This window comes from Ambystoma mexicanum, chromosome 9 (assembly GCF_040938575.1).
Source record: "Ambystoma mexicanum isolate Mex_15411 chromosome 9, UKY_AmexF1_1, whole genome shotgun sequence".
NCBI lineage: Eukaryota > Metazoa > Chordata > Amphibia > Caudata > Ambystomatidae > Ambystoma > Ambystoma mexicanum.
In genome coordinates this window covers 1,430,860,716-1,430,883,017 of record NC_090931.1, presented here as the reverse complement: position 1 = coordinate 1,430,883,017, position 22,302 = coordinate 1,430,860,716, and the positions used below count along the sequence as shown (strand labels likewise).

Genomic DNA, 22,302 nt, shown 5'->3' with positions numbered 1-22,302 from the left:
GTGTTGTCGAGGTTGTTGAGGGTCAGTGAGTCAGTGTCATAGTTGCCAGTGAGGGTGAGGAGGATCTGGGTATGTATAGAAACCTTTATATAGCTGAAATTACAGAATATTCCACGCTTGAGAAGAATCTTCCTTTTAGATGATAGTGTGACATTTTAAATGTTAGGAAGTAATGAAGCATGAGGTTTCCTGTACACGATCACTCATTGACAAATCTGTATCGCTGTACTACTGCAGAATTGATAATGAACGTGGCTGGATGATTATTGTAGAGTGAGCATCCTGTCTGGTCTGTGCGTTGTCTTCCCATGCCCTGGATGCTTTTTGCTTCATATGTTGAGCCTCCAGCAAATCTAGGCCGTAACCATGAGCACAATGATGAGATGACAGAAAGAAAGATCTTAAGTTATACACCGCTAAAGCCTTCTTTCTTACTGCAGAAGACGCCATTATACAGTATATTTAAAGTCATTGATTTCTCAAAACTCTCCAGATAGCATACGAATAAGATAATTATGAGCAGTATAATGCACTAAGGGCTTAGTAAAACCACACAACTGAGACAGTACAAAACGCCACTCTTATAAGGCGTTACCACCTGAGTATTTGGTATCGTAGCCAAGCTTATTTTAGGAGCGTGAGAGGGCTGTGGGAGGGTACAAAGCCTGTAGCATACAAATGGTTCAAAAGGAAACACAAACACCCAGAAGTATTATACAGAATAAAGGTTTATTGTAAATACAAATGGGCCAAGGTAATCATGATGGGTAATGAACACAATACAACGCTTAAGGTAAACCGTCCAAAGCATGGACCTTGTTCAGAGCAACTTGGTTTCTAGGCAAGTCAGACCTAATCATACACATTTAGAATAGCCTACCTATTCAAGGGGGAGTAAAACCACAAGTTACATTTAGATTACTTACAGTAATTCAAAGGTAGTAGACGCTGTCTGTTATGCAGTGACCCTAATCACATAGTAAACCAACCCTGTCAATGGGATACTTTTCTGAATAGTGAAACTCGCATTCATGGAACAGTATTAACCTATAACTACATTCAGGATAACCCTCAGTTATACTATGCGAGTGTGACCTAATGATGTAATAAACTATTTTTCAGATCAGTAGAGCACAGATTGAGGTGAGCAATAATGCTCAATTATTTTAGGATGGCACAAGGCCGACTAAGGTTAACATCTAAAATACAATTATTAAGAATTGCACACATCTGTTCAAGTTAAGTAAAACCCAAGGCAGACTTATTCTAGACCGACTATACAGGTCATCAGGGGAAGCAAGATCCAGTTGTTAAACATATACACTTTATATGCTGAATGGAAAGAAATAGTTGGGTGAAGCCAAACGCATTACCTTTGCAAAGTGGGGGATCCAATTCACAGGTGAGTAAAAGAACCTTGTTTCTCCAGCATGGGGTCTGGCATGGATTCACATGCTCATGAATATTCGCCGTCAGGCTGGGAATCCTCGGTAAAGAAAAAATCGGTATCAGTTTCGTTTCCGATCTGTCTTTCTTGGTAGTAACCAATCACTGGTCTCTGGGTCATACTGCCCCCAGCCAATGACTGCCCTCTCCCTAGGCCCCGCCTCTGGCAGCCATCTTTAGTTTTTTACCCCATGCTCAAGTGTTGGGAGTCCTCATGTTATAGCTCTCGAGCTTTTGCTGCGTTTTCGCACTTTTTCAAAAAGAATTTCAAATCTTTGGGTGAAATATAGCCTCAAGCTCCACCGTCTCTACATCTGATTAACGGGGATCCATGTCAGATTTTTCTAAGCCTTAAGGGTGAAGATTTTGTCGCGTTACGCTTCTTGGAGGATTCCAGAAGTTTCTGCGGCCTACCCGAACAAGGCCCAGGAGAAAAGAAGCTCGACGCCCGGAAAGCTGTTCAGGGTCTGCCCTGGATGCCAGCTACAGAATGTGTTCAAGGAGGACGAGCATTCGAAATGTCTCTGCTGCCTTCATGAGGACAAAACGCACGTGGAGAAGGACTGTGCGTTTTGCAGGAACATGTCGGAACGGACCATCGGGGACCGACGCCTTTGTCTCCAACTGGCTGGAAGGAAGGAGTCCGTCAGGTGTGAAGAAGTCGTCCAAGCGGTCTTCTAAGTCCTGTGAGGGCGCCCGCGGGCACTGGGAGCGCCGAACGGTCGGGCTCTTCAGCGCGCCTTCCCCGGCACCATCAACCACGAGCCAACGCTCTGGTTCGGGGAAGAGGAAATCCGAGAACCCGGGTAAGAGGTCCCGGTCGATCTCTAAGGATTCAGCCGAGGGGGAGCAAGGCAGTGACCGCCCCCCCCCCCCCCCCCCAAGGTGAATGCCTCAAGTGCGCCTAAGGCGGTGAAGGCCTAGATTCACCCGGCCAAGGCCTCTATCGAGGGAGTTGCGGCGGCCCTGGCGCAGCCTGTGGAGGCTACACCAGTGGAGGCGACCTCGGGGCCCAGAGTCTCCCTGCCTCCGCGGAGGGAAGCCTCTTTCAGACCCATCGAAAAGACCCCCGTGAAGACCCCGGCGGAAAGAGGGGGGGTGGCCAGTGGCCATTGTGGACACGGACACATCTGAGGAGGAGTTGGCAGAAGTCCTAAAGGGCCTCGACGAGGGTGTCGAGGAGGCCTGTCCCCACGGGAGGGATCCCGACGAAGGGAGTGACAGCGGCACTGGCGAGGGTCCTAGTCAGCTGTCGCCGCTGGAGCCGCAAGATAACTCGGCGGCCATTTTGTTGGCAAATCAATCCTTATGTTCAGAGATAAGGACGAGATTGCCCTTATCACCGTCGGAGGACCCGGTACTAGGTCCGACGGAGGAACCAGAGCCGGTCCCGGCGGGAAGCCCCCCACACGAGAAGACTGATCCACCCAGCCCCGCCTTCTCAGCCCTCGCGGCCTGCTTGGCCATTACCCATGTCCCCCGTCCCTGGGGGATGACACTGGAACAGACACGGCCACGACTGGTACCGAAGACGGTGACGACGGGACGGAGCTCCCATCACCAGCCCGGGCCTCCCCATCCGATGAGATCGGATCTTTCCATGCAATGATCGCCAGGGCATCCAAGCTTTTTCAGCTCTGCCCCGAAGAGAAGGAAGGTTTCCTTTACCAATGGCGCGAGGCCAGGAGGAAGTCAGTCCTCGCTGTGCCTCTGCTGGATGACATCTGGATGAGGGTCTCACCCTTCTCAAGAACCCGTCTATGACACCTGCCAAGAAGGATCGGTACGAGAAGAAGTACCGGGTCCCTGACGCGGCCCCTTTGAGCCTTAGGGCTCAACCTACCCCGGACTCGGTTGTCTCAGCGGCGGCCAAGAAGAAAGCGGGAGGGGGGGGCGTCGGTCTCAACATCAACTTCCCCGCCGGACGGCGAAGGGAAGAAGCTGGACGCAATGGGACGACAAGTTATCTCGTCGGCGGCAACGATGATTAAGGCGGCCAACGCCCTCGCGATCGTGGCCCGCTACGACAGGGAGTTATGGTAGAATATCGCCCCCCCTGTTGGACTTCCTACCGGATGACAAGAGGGCCGAGGCCCTGGAGATCTTGCAAGAAGGCGAAGTGGCGTCGGACCATGCCATTACGGTGGCAACGGACATTGCTGACACCGGTTTCCGCCAGCTAGGCAACAGCGTTTGCCTTAGACGACGAGGTTGGCTCAAGGCGATGGATTTCCGCTAGGATGTGCAAACCAAGGTGCTGGACATGCCGTTCGACGGGAACAACCTGTTTGGGAAAACTGTGGATGAGTCCCTCCAAGCCATCAAGGCGGACACAGACTGCTAGAGCCCTAGGCGTTCTCCGGCAATGGAGGCCGTCCTTTTGGAGCGCTGGAGGCAAGCCAAGTGCCTCCAAGGGATTCGGCGGTGGTTCCTCTACGTACCGCTAAGCGGCCCACTCCTCATCACAGGAAGCCTATAGAGGACGAGGCAAGTCGGAGGAGGGGGGCCTACCGTCGCCAGGAGGCCAAGGCGGCAAGGCGTCCGCTAAGCAAGATTGAACCGACAGTGGGGTCGTGCCCCCACCGAAGCACCCCGGTGGGAGGCCGGCTGGCGAAGTTAGTCAGCGTGTGGGAGTCCATCTCCACCGACCGTTGGGTGCTGGACGCCCTGGCCCAGGGGCACGCCCTCGAATTTCTAAAAAAGTGCCCCTGCATTCCACCCGTGGTCAGGAAGGAAAATCGCATCCCTCAACTACTCTTGGAGGTGAGGGCGTTGCTCCGAAAAGGTGCCATCGAGCTCGTCCCGAAGAGGCTCTGGAGCTCAGGAGTATACTCAAGGTACTTCCTAGTAAAAGAGACAGGAGGATGGCGCCCCATCCTGGACCTGCGACGGCTGAACAAATGCATCAAGGCACAGAAATTCCGGATGGTCACACTCCAGCACGTGCTGGGACAACTGGAGGAGGGTGATTTCCTGTCGTTGGATTTGGAGGGTGCGTACTTCCACATCCCCATTCTGCGAGGTCACCGAAAAGTTCCTCAGGTTCGTGGTCCAAGGACGGCACGACCAGTTAAAGGCCCTCCTGTTCGGATTGAAGTCAGCACCCAGGGTGTTCACCAAGTGCCTCGCACCGGGGGCGGCGCGCCTGCAGGGGATCCAAGTCTACCCCTACCTGGACGACTGGCTCATCCGAGCAGGGACAAGGGAACTCGCCGTGGATCACAGAGCAAAGACCGTCCAGCTGCTCTGGGACCTGGGATTCTCCATCAACTTTCCCAAATCCCACCTGCTCCTGTCGCAAGTCGCACTGTTTCTGGGAGCAAAGCTCGACACAGTGGCGCGCCTGGCCTCACCGTCGGAAGAAAGGACGAAGGCCATCCTGGGCAAGGTGCAGCGCCTGCTGGCCACGAACGTGGCCAGGGTGAGGTCCAAGTCCCTCCTCGGGATGATGTCCTCCTGCATATATCTTGTGCGCCTGTGCAGGCTTCGGATGCGCCCTCTGCAAGAGTTCCTCGACTCTCGCTGGATCCAAGCGATGGACAGCTTCGAGGACGGGATTCAGCTCGACGAGACCTTCGGACGAGCGATCCGGTGGTGGGGCACCCGCGCTCATCTGACGGCGGGCACAGATTTTCAGACCCCGTCCCACCAGATAACGGTGACGACGGATGCCTCCCTGGAAGGGTGGGGAGCACACACCGGAGATCTTCACGCAAGAGGCCTTTGGCTCCCGGAGGAGAAGCTCGACATCAACATCCTGGAGCTCCGTGCAGTGTTCTGGGCCCTCAGGTCTTTTCTCCCGTCCCTCAAGGGCAAGGTGGTGAGAATTTTCACCGACAACACCACAATGTTTTACATCCGGAAGCAGGGAGCAACCAGATCCCCAGCCTTCACCAAGGAAGCCCAGGATCTGTGGCATTGGGCCGTCGCCCAAGGGATGTTTCTGGTGCCCTTTCATCTGGCAGGGATAAAAAAACACCATCGCCGACTCACTCCGCAGGGAGCTGCGCTCGTGCCACGAGTGGGAACTACGTCAGGATCAAGTGGATCGACTCTTCCGACGATGGGGGGAGGGGGGGGGAACCCCAGATCGACCTGTTCGTGACGGTGACGAAATCCAAGTGCCAGAGGTTCGCCAGCAGGTTTCCCCAGCCGAGGAGCATGGGCGATGCTTTCTCGTTCCCCTGGGAAGGCCTGTTCCTTTATGCCTTCCCTTTGTCGCCGTTGCTGCTCCGACTCGTCAAGCAGCTCAAGAGGTCCCGGTGCAGGATGATCCTGGTCGCGCCGGCGTGGCCGAGGCAGATCTGGTTCCTGGACCTTGTGGACTTGTCAGCGTCCCCACCAGTCAAGCTGCAGATGGACGCGGATCTTCTCTCCAGAGAAGGAGGCGCCATACTTCATCACGACCCGGAGTCGCTGAACTTGCAGGCCTGGCTCCTGCAGCGCTAGAGTTTGGAGGGTACGATATCCCGGCTGACTGCAGAGAGGTCCTTGCAAAAGCCAGGGCGTCCAACTCTCAAGTTCTACGGACATGAGTGGAAGAGGTTCTCTGTCTGGTGCCGTGCACAGATGAACCCTCTACGGATTACGGCCCCTCAAGTGCTGCCGTACCTACTGGCCAAGGCTGGACTGGCTCATGCCTCCATCAAGATGCATCTGGCTGCGATCTCCTGATACACCAGAACGACAGGACGGGCGTCCTTGTGGTCCCATCGCCTGGTGAAGGAATTTATGAAGGGACTGTTCCGATTGTTCCTGCCGGTGAAGGCCCCTGCCCCGGTGTGGGAACTCAACGTGGTGCTGACCAGGCTCATGGTGGTGCCATTCGAGCCCCTGCATTCGGTGCTGCTGAAATTCCTGTCGTTAAAGACTGCGTTTCTTGTGGCCATCACCTCCGCACGGCGAGTGGGAGAGATCCAAGCCCAATCCTGCAAGCCTCCATACTTAACTTTTCACGACACAAGGGTGGTGCTGAGGACACACCCCTCGTTTATGCCCAAGGTGCCGTCGGACTTCCACCTCAACGAGCCCTTGGTGTTACCTGTTTTCTTCCGGTCGCCTTCGTCTCCGGCCGAGAGGACTTTGCACTCGCTGGATGTGGTTAGAGCGCTGAAGTTCTACGTGGACTGAACGAAGAGTTTTCAGAAGACTTCACAGCTGTTTGTGAACTTTGGACCTGTGAACCAAGGGAAGGCTCTCTCGAAGGCTTCCATTTCCAGATGGCTCTCCGGCTGCATTGTCATTGGTTGGCAAACCGACCGTTGCCCAGCCTTCCGAGAGCCCACTCGACTAGAGCGATCGCTGCTACCACGGCGTTCTTGTCTGGTGTTCCCCTGCTGGACATCGGCAGGGCTGCTACGTGGAGGTCTACGCACACCTTCACGAGATTCTACTGCGTCGACCAGGATTCCAGGGAGGAGTCCAGAGTCGGCCAGGCAGTGCTGCGCAACCTGTTCGCTTAAGGTGAGCCTGGTGAGGCGGTAAGAGATGCTTAATGTTGAGTTTTATGTAATGCTTAATGTTGAGCCTTGCCACCTCCCGTCGTTGTGCATGTGTACTGCTATGTATTCTTATAATCATGAGCATGTGAATCCATGCCAGACCCCATGCTGGAGAAGGAACAAGTTACTTACCTATAACTGTTCTCCAGCAGGGGTCTGGCATGGATTCACATGCGAACCCTCCCTCCTGCCCCTCTACGGCTCTTCACTTGGTCATTCTGCCACTTTGCGTGCTACCAAATCTGAAGATGGCTGCCAGAGGCGGGGCTTAGGGAGAGAACAGTCATTGGCTGCGGCAGTATGACCCAGAGACCAGTGATTGGTTACTACTAAAAGACAGATCAGAAACGAAACGGATACTGATTTTTTTTCTTTACCGAGGATTCCCAGCCTGACGGGGAATATTCATGAGCATGTGAATCCATGCCAGACCCCATGCTGGCGAACAGTTACAAGTAACTTACTTGTTCCATATATTATAAAGAATGGCAAAGCAGTCAAAGGCTAGTAAGAACTTTTATTACTACTCCTGTTTCAGAGGTACAGTGACCAACTCTATTACAAGTAAGTCACTTTTAAACACTTGTTGCATTTATGAGAAACACCCATATCTTATAAGTCATTCTCTATTCTTGGAGCATGAGTGTTCTCAGTGGCAGGAGGGAGGGTCACTAGGTCTCTATTGGCCAACCGACCGGTCGGGATGGGCATAGATGTAGCAAAAGTCACTTGCTGAGGAAAGCTGTTCACAACAAGTAAGTATTTTGCTTTAGAGTTGCAAAAGGGTTCCAGGGACTTCAGAGAACACCCTGGAGGGTTTCTAGCAACGGACCTGGGTGAAATGGATGAGAGGACTCCCAATCACATGCATCTCCCCCAAAGCTTCACTGGAATCTCAAAAGGCTTAAGCTAAGTAACCCCCAGCCAACACAGTACCTCAGCACAGAAGAAGTTTGCAGCAGGACGTCTTCAGGATCTGCAGCCAAATATCCCAGTCGATTAATTCCTTGTCATGAAGACTGGACACTGGAAGGGAATTTGCAGCAGGGATCAACGGGGAAAACTCCAAGCAAGTGTTTCTTCGCGGCTGTATGCAGTTCTGTGTTTTTGGCACCCTTTTCAGGAGCTAGACTGAATATTGCTGGGTGGGATTCTCATCACTAATCTGGTCCTGCATTCTTGTGAGGGGACTTTAAGGAGTCAAACCAAGTCTCTGGAGGTCCAGAAGGATGCCGCCAGTTTCAGTGCGATTTGGAAGACAATGTACGCGTAATGGCTCCAGGTGCCAGGGGTCTGTGATATTGCAGACGGCAAGGTCTTGACTCTAGTGGGTCTCGCCAAGCTCTGGATTGTGGTCGTCCTTTTTGGGATCCCCAGGTTGCTTGGAAGGAAGGGTAGCAGCAGGCTCCGGTTACACAGCAGGCTCCACTGGGGTCGTTCCCGCCTAGAATGGCTGTGGAAGACCTCAAACAGCAAGAACACAAATGGCGAGAAAAGGAGGAGCACAACATTTTAGCAAAATGGTGGGCCTTCTCTGCATTACAGAGGCTGAATTAACAGCCTGCGAGTAAGAAAAACTAAGTTAGAAAGTTAAAACCACTGCCACCAGCCATTCTTGTAAGCTTGCAATTGTTAGAAAAGGTTACCAGAGAAGTAAGAAAGGGATACATTGTATCCCTCCAGCATTCCCTATAAGGTGTGGGTGTGCTGAGGGGGATGAGAATACCTCTTTATTTCTTGGGAACAGTAGTTCACCTAAGTACATGAACACGGGAGCCCAAAGGGGCAACCCAGCCGAAGCCCAAGCTGTAGGAAACTAGAACTCAATCTTATGCTAAGACATAGGTTGGGTGGGTGAGACCACCAGAGGAGAATGATACTACCCTTTCTACATGCTTTAGATGGAACTACTCTTGTGAGTGTTGGGTGGGAAGTCCTCCTTTTACATGTCTCGTCTCTGGAGGATAGCTCAGGGGCAACGTGTTCGCCTTGGAAGCAAGACAACTAGCACAACAGGTTCGATCCCCTGGTCCGCGCTTGGAAACCTCTGGGTATTAAGTGCGTTATAAATACCCTATCATATCATGTGGCCCTAGTACGTTTTGTTGGTGTGATGAGCCAGAGGAAGCTGATGCACCTCCGAGTCAATTGAATAGTGAAATACCATCAAATCCCTGTTTCCAGGGAGAGTGAGCTGTGGGACTGATGTCATAGAGGGTCTTAGAGGGAGCGCCTTCCTTATTGACAGACATGCAAGTGCTCCAATGAGAGAAAGAGTGAGGTGGGAAAAAGGTGCTTTGCTTTAATACTGGACTTTTGATGTGTTTTGATTTGGTAGGCGATGGAAAAGGGCGAGGAAGAAAGGGCCCCTTTGCAAGAAGAGCCAGTTTATGAATAGGCCTATTAAATAACCCTGTTCAGAGTTAAGGCGAGGTATGTTCCGGTTGAGCGCCTCGTGATGAGTGTTGTATAAAGTTGGAGAAGTGAGGTGGAGAAAGTCAGTGCGGGGAAGGTCAGGAAGCAGTTAACTGTCAAGCCTCCAATGACGGTCAACGTCGAACCGCTGATATGATCGGAAACGGGGGCGGCATAACGTCCAGAGGCCTGAAGCAGCACTGGCCCAGGCCCCGGTCCAGAGACTGGCAAGGCGTAACGGACAGTCGACCGAACAGCTGTGAGGAAGTGCAATACGGCACCCGCTTCGGCTCTGCTCCTTCTGAGGAAGAGCCTGCCACTGTCAAGCCGACCAGAGCGCTCGGATCAGCTGGAAGGAGCTGAGGAGTGCCGCGCTTATCTGGGCCCCCACCTTTGCGGGGGCAGAGCTTGCCTGGGAGCGAGGAGCCGAGCCTCCCAGAGGTTCACTGGAGCAGCAGCGAGCCGCGTATGAAAGGGTCGCAGAGCCAGAGAGGAGGCAGAAGTCCGGGGAGGAATGCTCTTTAACTGACAGCCAGCAATGGAGCCCGGAAGCTGTATAATGAGGTGAGTGGCTTGCCTAATGAATGCTAGAGTGGTTGGACTTTGAGTCAAAGCTTTCACATGAAAAGCAGAGAGTGATTGTTAGGGCTCAGCAAAGGGAACGTTGAGACTGAGTTCCTTATAAACTATATTTGTTGAAAGAGCCACCTAGGGAACTGACGTATGAACTAGGATGCAAAGTTCTCGGATGAAACATTGCTTGGTAAGCCTCATTTAAGGTGGGGGGGGGTGACTACAAGAGGACAAGTCATCTATTCTTGCCAACCCACGTAAAAGACCAAGGTTTGTCCAACCGAAGAATAGACTCTTCCCTCTGAACTGCATACCTGGTGGTCAATACTTCAAGGCAAAGAAAGCCTGGCAGATGAACTTAAGATCCAGAAGTTGCCAAAATACTGTTAAACCCTGCTGTTATGAAAGTTAAAGGAGTTAATTAATAAACACAATTCAAATCGTACAGTGTCTAGCCTATCTGTCTGCTCTATCACAGTTGGCTTCAACAAAAAATATGTATCATACCAATCAAGCTTAATCTAAAGTATCTGGGAGAGTAAGTGTACTCTTAGAGTCTTTAATACTCCTAAGGCGTTCGTACCCTGTAGATGCCCCATAGTATCTTACGGTCTTTTTTGTCTGCATCCATAAACTTAATCGGAGGCTTGTCTTTGAGGACCAACAAAGCCCAGAGGGAGGAGTCATACGACTGTCCCTTTTCCATGTGTGTTGGGGAGTGGAGAGAATGTGGCCATATTTGGCCACATAATTCTCGTCTCCTTAACCTGGGTACAGTAGCAGCCTAAACCAGTTCTGACTGTGTTCTAAAGTGATAATCGTATTAATTGTTAGGAGACCAAGGTAAGGTGGAGGGGGGTACACATGACCTCACAGGCACACGACGTAACAAGCAGATTGCTATTCTATTTCTTTTGCGCTTGTACGCAAGTGTTTGTGTGTGGCAAGGGAGGGGAGCAGGGGAGACAAAACCTTTACTAGGCCCAGTGACATTGAGAACACGCAAGTGCATGGAAGAGGGGGGAGAGGGGAAGAAGTGGAAAGTGCGGAGCAAAGGAGAAACATATAAGGCAACAAACAGTGGTAGTGCAGCCAGCAAGTAGCAAGTGCTGGGTTTAAGGCAGCAGATGGGATGTCTGATAATGGCAGGAAGAAAAGGGGGTGGGTGTGGACTGTATGGGTACAGATAGTCCCCAGTGCAAGGGGTGGCCCAGAGGCAGTGCGCGAGGGTGGCAGGGGAGCAGGTACCTGGGCCTGGAAGACCGAGGGTAGGACAGGTGCACGGTGCCGAGAGAGAACAGATCAGCAGGGGAGGGTAGGGGCGGGGGATGGAAGGCAGAAGCAAAGAGGAAGGTCTTGAGGTGCTTCCGGAACCAGAGATGGGTTCTCAAGTTTCAAAGTGGCAAGGAGGCTGCTCCAGAGGGAGGTTTCAGCCGAAGACTGAGATCTAACCCTGCACGTTTCTTTGAAAAACTACTGACCCTGAGCAGGTTGGAGGTAGAGGAGCAAAGAGCTCAAGAGAGGAGGTATTTGTGGAGGGATAGCTGAAGGTATTTTGTACCCAAGCCCCAGAAAGCCTTGTGGACAATGCAGAGGGTTTTTAATTTAATCCTTTCATCCACTGGGAGCCAATGGAGATATTTCAGAGCTGGAGAGATACAATCCCAGGGCTTGAGGCCAAGGACAAGTCTTGCAGTCCTGTTCTGGCTTAGTCGCAGTGGGCGAAGAGTAGAGGCAGAGACTGTTAATAGTCCAACCTAGAGAGAACCAGAGCTTGGCAGACAGCTTCTCGGTTAAGGAGAGGCAACGCAGAGTACCTCTGAGGGGGTGCAGTAGAAAGTTTCACTTTTTAGAGACATCAGAGATGTGGGCAGAGAAGCAAAGTGTGGAGTCAAAGATGATTCGAGGTTCTTAGCCTCATAGGTGAGGGTAAGAGGGCCAAGGGAGGCCAGCCAGAGAGTGAGGGGAAAGGAGGGTAAAAGTGCGGCGATGAGGAGGATATCAGCCTTGCTGGCTTTTAAAGATATTTGGCGGAACACCAATCTTGAATGGCAGTTAGGCAATCGGAGATGAGAAGGAGGGGAGGTGGCAGAGGGCAGCCTGAAAATGAGTTGAGTTGTCCTAGCACTGGAAATTGGAGCAGAAAATGGCAATGCAGTGGCCAAGAGTTGCCAGGTATTGGTTGAAAAGCCAGGGCGAGAGGTTAGACCCCTGGGAAACGCCACAGGTAGAGAGGGAGATGGATCATAGGAAGGACCCAAGTTGGACCTGGGAGGGTCGATCAGAGAGGAAAGAGGTCAGCCAGGCCAGAGCCTGATCAGTGATACCCAGGTTATCACAGACGGTTGAGCAGGATGGTATGGTTGACTGTCGAAGGCAGAAGTGAGATGGAGTAGGATGAGGGCGGATGTCATGACCCTTGCCCCTGGCCCTCACTGGCAAGGCAGCCTTCCAGTTAGGGCCAGATCAAAGGCCTTAAAACCTCATCCAAGACACTCTTGGAGTCAGTGGCGCCAGGCTCATAACCATCATGAAGACCAACATTGGAATGGGACTATTCTCTGGAAAACACCATCCCAGAATAATAGTATTTTACCACATAACCACAACATGTGGAGTGCAGTGCCCACCTCCCTATTACAGTTCCAACAGTACACATTTCTCAATTTACTCATTCTCATCTTCTATGGGGACCAATATAAATGAGTAATTCTTTGTGTATATCTCAAATCTAAATCCACTTTGTATTTATCTGGACCTGCACATTTGTGGCTCCAATCAATATCCAACAATGTGCAACCTAAATCTGAATCCCAATTCCCTCTACCACACTGCAATGGAGTTGGTTCTGGATCTCTCTATACCCAGCGATCCACTTGTTGCTGTGTTAGGTTTACTGCCTTCAAATATTGGTTTAACTACAAGTAAACTGTTTTGGATATATAGAGCTCTTTTGCTAGCCAAGAAGCAGATTTTGAAATTTTGGAAAAGTGATACCTCTCCTAACATTGATGACTGGCTGCAGAGTTTGTCCCTTTTGTCCAAGAGGGAGAACATATCCTTTAAAGCAAAAGATCAGCTTGATGAATGAGAGTATGTGGGTGCTTTTAATCTCTACGCTTAAAATATTTGATTGTGTTCTAGGTTTCTTATTTTGCTTTGTTTTTTCATTTTATGTCTTTCCTTTATTTACCTTCTGTCACCTTACTCCCTGTATTCAGTTCCCCTCTGTTAATTAAAGATTTATTTAGGAAATGATGGGTGAATAAGTATCACCTTGTGCATTTGAGAGATTGTATTATGTTCTATTGCTTCTGTAAAGTTCTAAATGTATAAATAAAGTTTTGAAAAAAAAGAATGGGACTATTCACTTGTGACTATTTAACTTGGGGGTGGGGGGAAGGAGATATGGGGGGTTAAGCTAACATGAAGGCACACACACAGCTCAGTTACAAGGAACTGAGGTATGCGGTCTAGTCTTTTGGGTGTGGCAGGCCTGGGACTACTTTACCTGGACTACTTTACCTGAGACTATGTAAACCACACCCAAACAGCAGAACATGCTTTGCGTTATTCTGCTGTGGGCAGCATAACGCTCACTGTGTCCAGTTCTTTGATGCCAGTTTACCTGAAACGAAGGACTTGCAGAGAGAGAACACTACCAAACTACCTGGAACAGTATCCTGTCTTCAATCCATCGCCGACATCAGTTCCACTCACCTGAAGGTACGAACTCCATCATCTGGTGCCACATGCATCCTGGAATACTATAACCTGGAAAGAGGCGAAAGAAAGGCAGCATTAGTAAGTGTTTACTCACGTTTCTTCCCGAAGGAAGAAAGCCACACAATTCTTACCTGGGTAGTCCTCTCCTGGTCAGTATCATTGCTGGAACATTACGGCGCTCGGCGAGGAACATCGCAACCTACAAGGAGTGAAAAGACACAAGTTAGAAATATAAAAGGCGAAACAGCGCTGCGCATTACTCACCGGACAGCATTGCGCACACCGCGCTTTCGCCTACCGGCCATGCTCATCTTCAGACTGCATGACCACACCAAAAGACCTTTCCATACCTAAAGGGAAAGAAGCAAGACATTATTATTCGAACTAAGAGGAACATGGGAACTGCATATAAAGACTGTAAAGCAGTAAACCTACGGAGTCGCAGCAGGCCTGGATTCCCACAGGGGGGGGGGCTTGCACCAGTGAAGTAACTTGGTCGCTGCTCGTCCACCACATCTACGCGCCCCTGCCACGAGGAGAAGGACGGAGAATCCACCTTTTACAATATTAAGGTGATGAGAGGGCCCAAGGGGGAGGAAGGAGTTGAGGTCAAGGGAGGTGCGAAAACATAGACAATCTGGTATTGAATCCAGCTCTCCTATATTGCAGACCCATCTTTAACCAGAGGCCTTACTAAGGGACCAGGAGAGGGTTTGAGAGTGCAAATCATCCAACCAGGGCTGGGTGGCGTCCCCATGGATACCAGGTGAGCGTAACAACGGAGGGAATGTTGGAGTCGAGGCTGGAGAGCAGATCTTCACGGATGTTCAGGAGAGAAGTTTCCGTGCTTCTGGCAGCTCTGAAGCCAGGCTGGTGGTCGTGGAGACAGCCAACAGAATCTGAATGAAGGGTAAGCCGAGAGATGGCCAGCTTTTCCAGGAGTTTGCCCAGAAAGGGAGTAATGGAAATTGGGCAATAGTTAACCGGACAAGAAGGATCAGCTGTGGGTTTCTTGAGAAGAGTATGCATAAGGGAGTGCTTCAGAGGGGAGGGATCGAATCCTGAGATAAAGAAGTTGCAGAAATCTGCAAGGGCTGAAGCGAGGGTATCAATGTGGTCCTTGATGGTTTTAGAGGAACATGGATGCAGCTGTTCTGACTAAGCTTTCATATATCGGACTTGTCTAGCAATCTCATCAGGGAAGAAAAGAGGAAAGGATTAGAAAGCGGGTGGGGGGTGAATGAAAGGGGGGGGTCAGCATGCACAGACGAAGAGGGGAGGGGCAGGGGTGGAGAGGGTGGACAGGATGTCCTGGGTTTTTCAGATAAAGTGAGAGGCAAGGGCATTGCAAAGAGCCTGGGAGGCACCAGGAGGGGTAGAGACTGCATCAGGGTTGGCCAGCTCCTTGCAGATTTTAGAGTTCGGCCGAGTTGTTAGATGCCACAGACACGTGCTTGAATGTGGGCTCTTATTTGTCAGGACAGTATCAGAGGATGAACAAGAAGACCTCCATTTCCTCAGCCGCCCTAAACTTTAAGTGTAGCTAGGTCGGAGTCATACCAGGAATTGCACATGGCTTTTGACTTCAAATGGATCCTCATGATGGGGGCAAGAGCATTAGAAATTGGAGTAGAGTAGAGCAGAGCTGGGGCTGTGTCAGGATGTGAGTCAGCCAGAGGTGGCGGTGGAGCTGGTGGGAGCTGGTGGGGTGGACAAGGTGGAGGCGAAGGTCTCAACTGACACACACGCTTCATGGGCTGGATGTCCAAGAAGGTAGGTGGCAATATTGGGGTAGGCTTGGCCTGGGCGCAAGAGAGGGAGAGATGAGGCTAGAATGATCGCTCCAGGAGAGAGGAGTGGTCCGAGGGATGGTGAGGTCAGGTCAGAGGAGATCAAGACATCGAGTTTGCCCTGCAGAGTGAGTCAGACCAGAGAGGAGGATGGACCGGGACAGGGAGTTGGAGTTCACGGAACAGTAAAGAGGAGGAAAAAGGAGTCTAGATGGATAGTAGGCCACCAAGCAGGAGAAGTTGAGTGGTAGAGGCCAGGAGGGAGGAGGAGAGGTCCGCCCACTCTGAGAGAAATTGGGTGATTTGACCAGGAGGCTGGTAGATGGTAGCCGTGGTAAGAGAAGGGGTGGGGAAGAGAGCCTACAGACAAGGCATTCAAAAGAGGAGTAGGTCTGAGTGGGAATGATGGAGGCAGGAATCCACTCAGGAAAGATCTGGGCTACCCACCACCAGACCAGGAGGATCTGGGTGCAGAGAGGATCTTGTAGCCATCAGGGAGGAGAGTGTCAAAGCTTGCGACAGCTGGCCGTGAACTGTCTGTAAGACCAAGGACATCAAGGTCTAGTTCTTCAAGGAGGTGGCAGATGCCATGAGTGTTTGACAGCGGAGCGAGAGTTGAGTGACAAGATGAAGGTTGCCAGCCTTTTAGACCTTCCGGGGTGGCGTACAGATCAGAGGTGTGCTCTACAGAGGAGGAGCCCTAGAAGGGGTGTCAGGAGGAGGAGGAGGAGAGGGCAAGGTAGCCAAGGTGGGAGAGGAGGGGACAGCAGGAGATGAGAGGAAATTGATCTGGCAAGGGAAGCGCCTATCAAAGAGGAGATTGGCCTGAGGGCCATGTACCGCAACAGTGCCATTAAGGTAGACATTAATGATGACTTTAGAGGAGTCGAAGGAAGCGATGAGAACTTCCAGCAAATGCCACCATTAATGGCAGGAGGAGGAGCTAGGACAGAGTACAGAGATCATATGAAGAGTCCATAGATCTGGCGAAGGAACGACAAAGGGGATGTCGGTGAGGATCTGTCTGGAGGAAGCAGAGTAGGTGTCAGCAATAGGAAGACCAGTGTTGGAGGCCAAGATATCTTTTTTGAACTTCATCCTGCCAGACTTTGTGAGAAGGGAATTCTAGTCAATGGAGAAGCAGTTGGAAAAGATGGGAGAAACAAAGCGCCATGTGGCGGAAGCGAGGAACGGAGGGAGAATCGGGGGGGGGGGGGGTCTAAGGCAGGTAGGTGTGAAACAAGAGTAGTGAGGTCAGTGGGCCGACAAGTTACAGAAAAGCTGCAGTTTACAAGCAAAGTACATAGAAGTTAGCAATAGGCAGCAAAATTTGACTTTTAAGCAAAAGGCAAAAACGGTTATACTTTGGGTTGTACCCCTTAAGTATTAGTTGTTCTTTATATACATTTTGTATAGATGTTATATACTAATTTACCCAAGATGTACATTGGTCTACTTGTATTTAAATAAACCCTTTATGTTTACAATACTTAGCGTTTCAGTGTTTCTTCGGACCGTAAGTATGTTATAATTCCTTTGTACCAAGCTACAGCACCCTCTCCCTCCTAAGATAAGCCTGTCTGCTCTGTCTATGCCACCAGATGGTCTCAGGTGGTACAGCCTTATACAAAGAGTGGATTTATGTACTGCCTCGGATGTATGGTCTTATGAAGCCCTGAGATGGACTTTAGAAAAACTCCAACCTACCGATTACACTGCCGGATGAAACCTACTTAAGTTTTCATGCACAGGTTGCTCCGTTTTTAGGGAGAATTCTCATAAATGTGCTAATTACCTTGACCTTAGAGACCCCCAGCAACTTTGCTGGATTTTGAGGACTTGGTTTTTTAACCTGGAAAGAGTGCACACCTTTATTCCCCACTCATGTATTTTGATGTGTTTTACACTCTTGTGTTCTTTGATTATGGCGTTTTAGATAACTCCATAGGCATTATCTTTTCATGTGTGCTACACAGCACCTTCAATGCAGTGGCACAGGGATGTCTGTCAGACTTCCCAAAGGTTTAAATGCCTTCTCTGGGATAAACTTCTGTTTCCCAGAGAATGTAAGGTTACATTTTCTTTACTTTACTAGTCTTTCCAAAATTCGTAGACCCAGCGCACACCATCTTTCAATGGTTACATAGTACTTCCTCTGAGGCTGTATATACCTAATCATACATAATCAAATGAATGAACAGTTACATACACAATTGATTATTGCATTCACATGATGTGCTTTGCAAAACAATTTTTAACACATACTATCAACCACTTATCGGGATTGCAATGGGGGCAAGCTTTGCTCCCTCCATGGCCAATATATTCATGCACCAATTTGAACAGCAATAAGTGTTTCTGAATACTGATTTTTCCCAATCAATATACCTTTGGAAAAGATATATTGATGACGTTATTATGCTTTGGATTGGCACTGAAGATTTACGTCAATTTGTCATCTTTTTGAATGCAAATAACTGGGGACTACAATTTACATATCAATCTAGCACTTCTATTGATTTTCTTGATTTGAATATCTGTCTCCAAATGGTTTCATAACAAACTTATCGTAAACCAACTTCTGTCAATGCCGTATTACACTCATCCAGCTCACAAAAATTCTGTTATCAATAACATCCCAAAAGGCGAGTATATTAGGGGGAAAAGGAACTGTTCGCTTGATGATTTTGTGGCTGAATAAACCTTTATACGTGGTCAATTTGCAACACAAGGATACAAGCCCTCATTACTGACCAAAGTTGAACGTGAACTGTCTAGTATGTAGAGAGCAGATTTGCTTAAACCCAAGACTAGATTATTTTCTGCTAATGAGCCACATAACAAAATTAGACTGATTACACGTCACAACAGGGACAGTAATGGTGTCTACGCTATCCTCAAACTCCACTGGCATCTTCTACATCTGGATCATGACTTGACCAAATGGCTTGAACCGAATCCTTCAATAACTTTCAGCAGAGCACCCACTCTGAAAAACATCCTTTGCCCTTCTTTCATGTCTCGAGCACCCACTGCCAAGACATGGCTAGCTCAAGGGCGGGGTAATGGCTTTCATAAATGTGGCAGTTGTAACATGTGTTTGCATTCATTTGAGTCTGAATTGTTTGATTTTGGCATAACGGGAAAACATGTAATTCATTAATTGCAACACAAATTTTGTCGTAAACTGTATTATCTGTGTTTGTGGTCTATTTTACATAGGTAGCACTATTATGCCCCTTAGGATTCGTATTCGAGAACATCTGGCCACATTGCACAAACAAGAATCCAAATATCCATTAGCGTTGCACTGGCAGACGTCTCATTAACTTGACAATACTAAGGATATGTGTTTTTTATTGGTTTAGCTCAGATATGTCCATCTAGGAGGCAATATGGAACTTAGGCTCAGGCAATTAGAGGCAAGACTTGTATGTAAACACAGACTGGTTACTCGGTCTAAATTCGGATCATGAATTCCATGTATTTTTATGACTCAATCTGCAATTCAGCATAGTATGTATGTATATGTATATGTATATGTTGGGCACTAAACCCTAATTTACTTAATATCATGTACTGACAGTAAATGGAATACATGTCCTTTAAATTATGCCATTTTTTGTTAATTTGTTAAATTGTTACCCATATATATATTCCCCTGATCTATATTTTATTAATTTTGTTATCTGAAGAGCCAGTGGCTATGTGGATGCAGGCACACTACTCCCTTGTTACCTATGGGAGGTACATTCCCTGTTAATGGACTCTCATTTATGACACTATTTGCAGTAGTATTGTGGGCGGACACACAACCATGGATATCTAATTGCCGCGTTGCAATTATTCTAATGGCTTAATACAGCTAATTCAAATTGGATTAATATATTCGCTGTAGTTCAAGCTCTCTTGCTTTTTCCCTTTAATTCTCCTTTTTGTTGTCAATCGCCTTTGGTTGACAACATGCATCATTTTTGCACATTATAATTTGGCATACGTTATATTCAGGCATGGTTCCTCAACTGGGCTAATATAGAGGTCCTCTTGACTTATATACATTAACTTCAATTCCTGATATATTTTGATACAGTCCCTGCTTTCATGCTATGATCGCTATATTATCAATTGACAATTGTCTAACTCAGGCTATTTTGTGATTTCTTTCTTCCCTATCTCCCGTTATCAATTGTGGATTGTTTGCGCTCTACGGACTTCACTTACATTGTTGAATTAATCTAAATTACGGTGTATTTTGGAATTGACGCAGCTAATCAATTTGTGCATTTGCATTCGCAATTGTAATTTTGGTAATCTTCCATTATTTCTCCAACAATTATTAGAATTTGTCAACATGGCATATGCCCATTTTATATGCAACAATGTATAGTTATACACTATTTTGTTTCTGGCTTAATTTCACATGTATAACTTACACCGCACTTAATTCAAGGAATTGGTAAGTGTCAATCTTCAATATTATTGGCTTGGGTATTAGCGGTTCAATTGAATTGGCATATACCCATCTATTTTGTTGTGATTATTTGTGCAGAGTATTCAATTGGACAAGGATCTTTGGGTAAATATGACGACTTCAATTATTATTACCAAGATCATGGGCTAATTAGCCACTAATCTACCCATGGTTGTCTACCCAACGCACAATACTAATTATCATTGTTTTCTGTTACTTTCCTGACTCTTGGATCACTCTGATGTGTCTACTGATATGGTAATTGCTTACGTGCATTTTTTATGATCGTCTATAACTATATTGTTATGCCAACATGCATTTACACATTTAATGTTGACATGCATTATACAATTGGCATGACCCCTTTGGTTTCTCTTGGTTTGGACGGCATTATGTGAATGCAATAATCAATTGTGTATGTAATTTTTCATTCATTTATGTATGTACAGCCTCAGAGGAAGAGCTTTGCTCGTAACACGTGTCAGGCTGTTGAACGGAATTAAAATACACTACTTGTTTTTGATGTATTTTCTGTAACTTGGCGCAGTTCACTGTTTAACTTCTTTGAGGGTACTTGGTCAAGGCATCCTCTACCTAAGAGTTGAACGCTGCCGCGGTTACAACCCTGAATTTTGGCATTAGCGCTGGTGCTCTGTGGCCGCCTTGACCTTTTTTTTTCTTTGTGATGGTTACATAGTATCCCCTGTGTCTAAAAACGAATGTAGCCGTCATATGCTACCCTTTCCTATCAAAATGGTTAGTTTTATAACGAAAGACCATGATTTTTCCCGACCGCGAACACTGGTAGCTAAAAAATCACGGGAGCCATGTTTTTCAAGATGGCGCCTTAAGCCCCTTTGGTTAAACAGGTGCTGGTTCTTTTTTTCCCCATTTCTTTTTGGAAAGGTCTTAGTGTTTCTCCCTGTGCGCCAAGCTAGGTTTGGTACCTTTTGTTCGTATGCCTTTGGCGGGCTTCAGGACTGAAGACCGCCTCTGGTGTCTGAGTGTCTGGAGTGGGCAGGAAGTGAGGGCGGTGCCCGATACTCCCTGTGCTTAGTCTCCTAGGAGACCCAAATGCACTCTGGTGTGATTGACTTGCTGACTGTCCGGAAAGCATAGCCACCCTGCTGGGTGAGTGGCAGCTAGGCTGGAATGAAGGGGAGAAAACTGTTTAAAAGGAGAGTCTCTGGACTTGGAAGGCAGAGCTGACCACTGGAACGAAAGAACCAAAGACAAGCTGGAAGAGGACGGCTGCTGCAACTCCTGGACCATTGGTTTGCCTCGTGAAGCCCTGCTGCAGGTCCGAATTGCCAAGTTAATCTCGACAGAGAAGCCCCTTAAAGGAAGACCTCTTACTTTGAGTTGGTGGGACCAATCAACTCGTAAGCCACCTGGAAACTATTCTCAGAGCTGGTTAGGATTAACAAGGGAGAGGGACACCAGCTTGTGTGCTTGAATTACAGCTACTGGAACTGAAGCGACTCCCATTTTGTCTGTTTTCCGACGATGCAGTGCATGAGTCTGCAGACGTCCTCCCTCTTGTTCCCATGACTGAAGCTCAGGAACAGTGAGATCTGCAGGAACTGCAGTAACCAACATCTTCAGCTTAATCTTGTTATTCATATTAAGGTACTGTGCCAACCTGATAGAGAACTTAACCCTTGCGTGGAAAGTTTGTGGAACTTTCCCAACTTGCAGGCCTAATCAGCTTGTGACCGAACATGATTTTTTTTCGTCAAAGTACTTCTGAGAACCTTTGAAAAGACTTTACTGTTTACTACAAGAACTGCTCTTTCCTATCCAAGACACTAGCCCATTGCCTTTGGCCTAGGCCTATTGAACTGAATCGAGTCCTCTAGCGTACTGAAACTATTTGCACTGCCTAAGAAAGTATTTGATCTATTCTATTAACTTGTGCCTTTAAAGTGACTGAAATGCCCTTTTGCTCTTATTTCAGTGGAGCCTAATTTACTCAATTATTGGTTTTGTGCTGAATTATATTTGTGTATAATTTGCCTCCTTTTAGTGAATGTTTTCTAAATGATTGTGTAATAAATGTATGTTTTTTACCAAGAAACCTTGAGTGTACCTCCTAACTTAATCTACTGCTCACATTCCCTCTTGAGATTAGCCTGGCTGCTCAGCTCGCTACTACAAAACTAGTACATAATTACCAAAGGTTGGTTTTGCATACACCTGTAGTCCTAATTGTATATGGTGGTCCCAGAGGGTACTGTATGCAAATCTGCCCAACACCCCCTTATCCCAAGACAGATGCACTTCTGATTTGATTTTGCCTGTCATATCTCTTCAGGAAAAACTCTTGAGTTTATTACATGAACTTGATTTAGGTTTGACCTTTTACTGCAATAATCTTTTG

At 48.3% G+C, this 22,302-nt stretch overlaps 1 protein-coding gene across 3 annotated transcripts in view; it reads left to right on the top strand.

The window, feature by feature from the left end:
* USP37 (ubiquitin specific peptidase 37) overlaps window positions 1-22,302 on the top strand; it is a 724,569-nt gene that overhangs the window by 344,439 nt on the left and 357,828 nt on the right. The window lies entirely within an intron of this gene.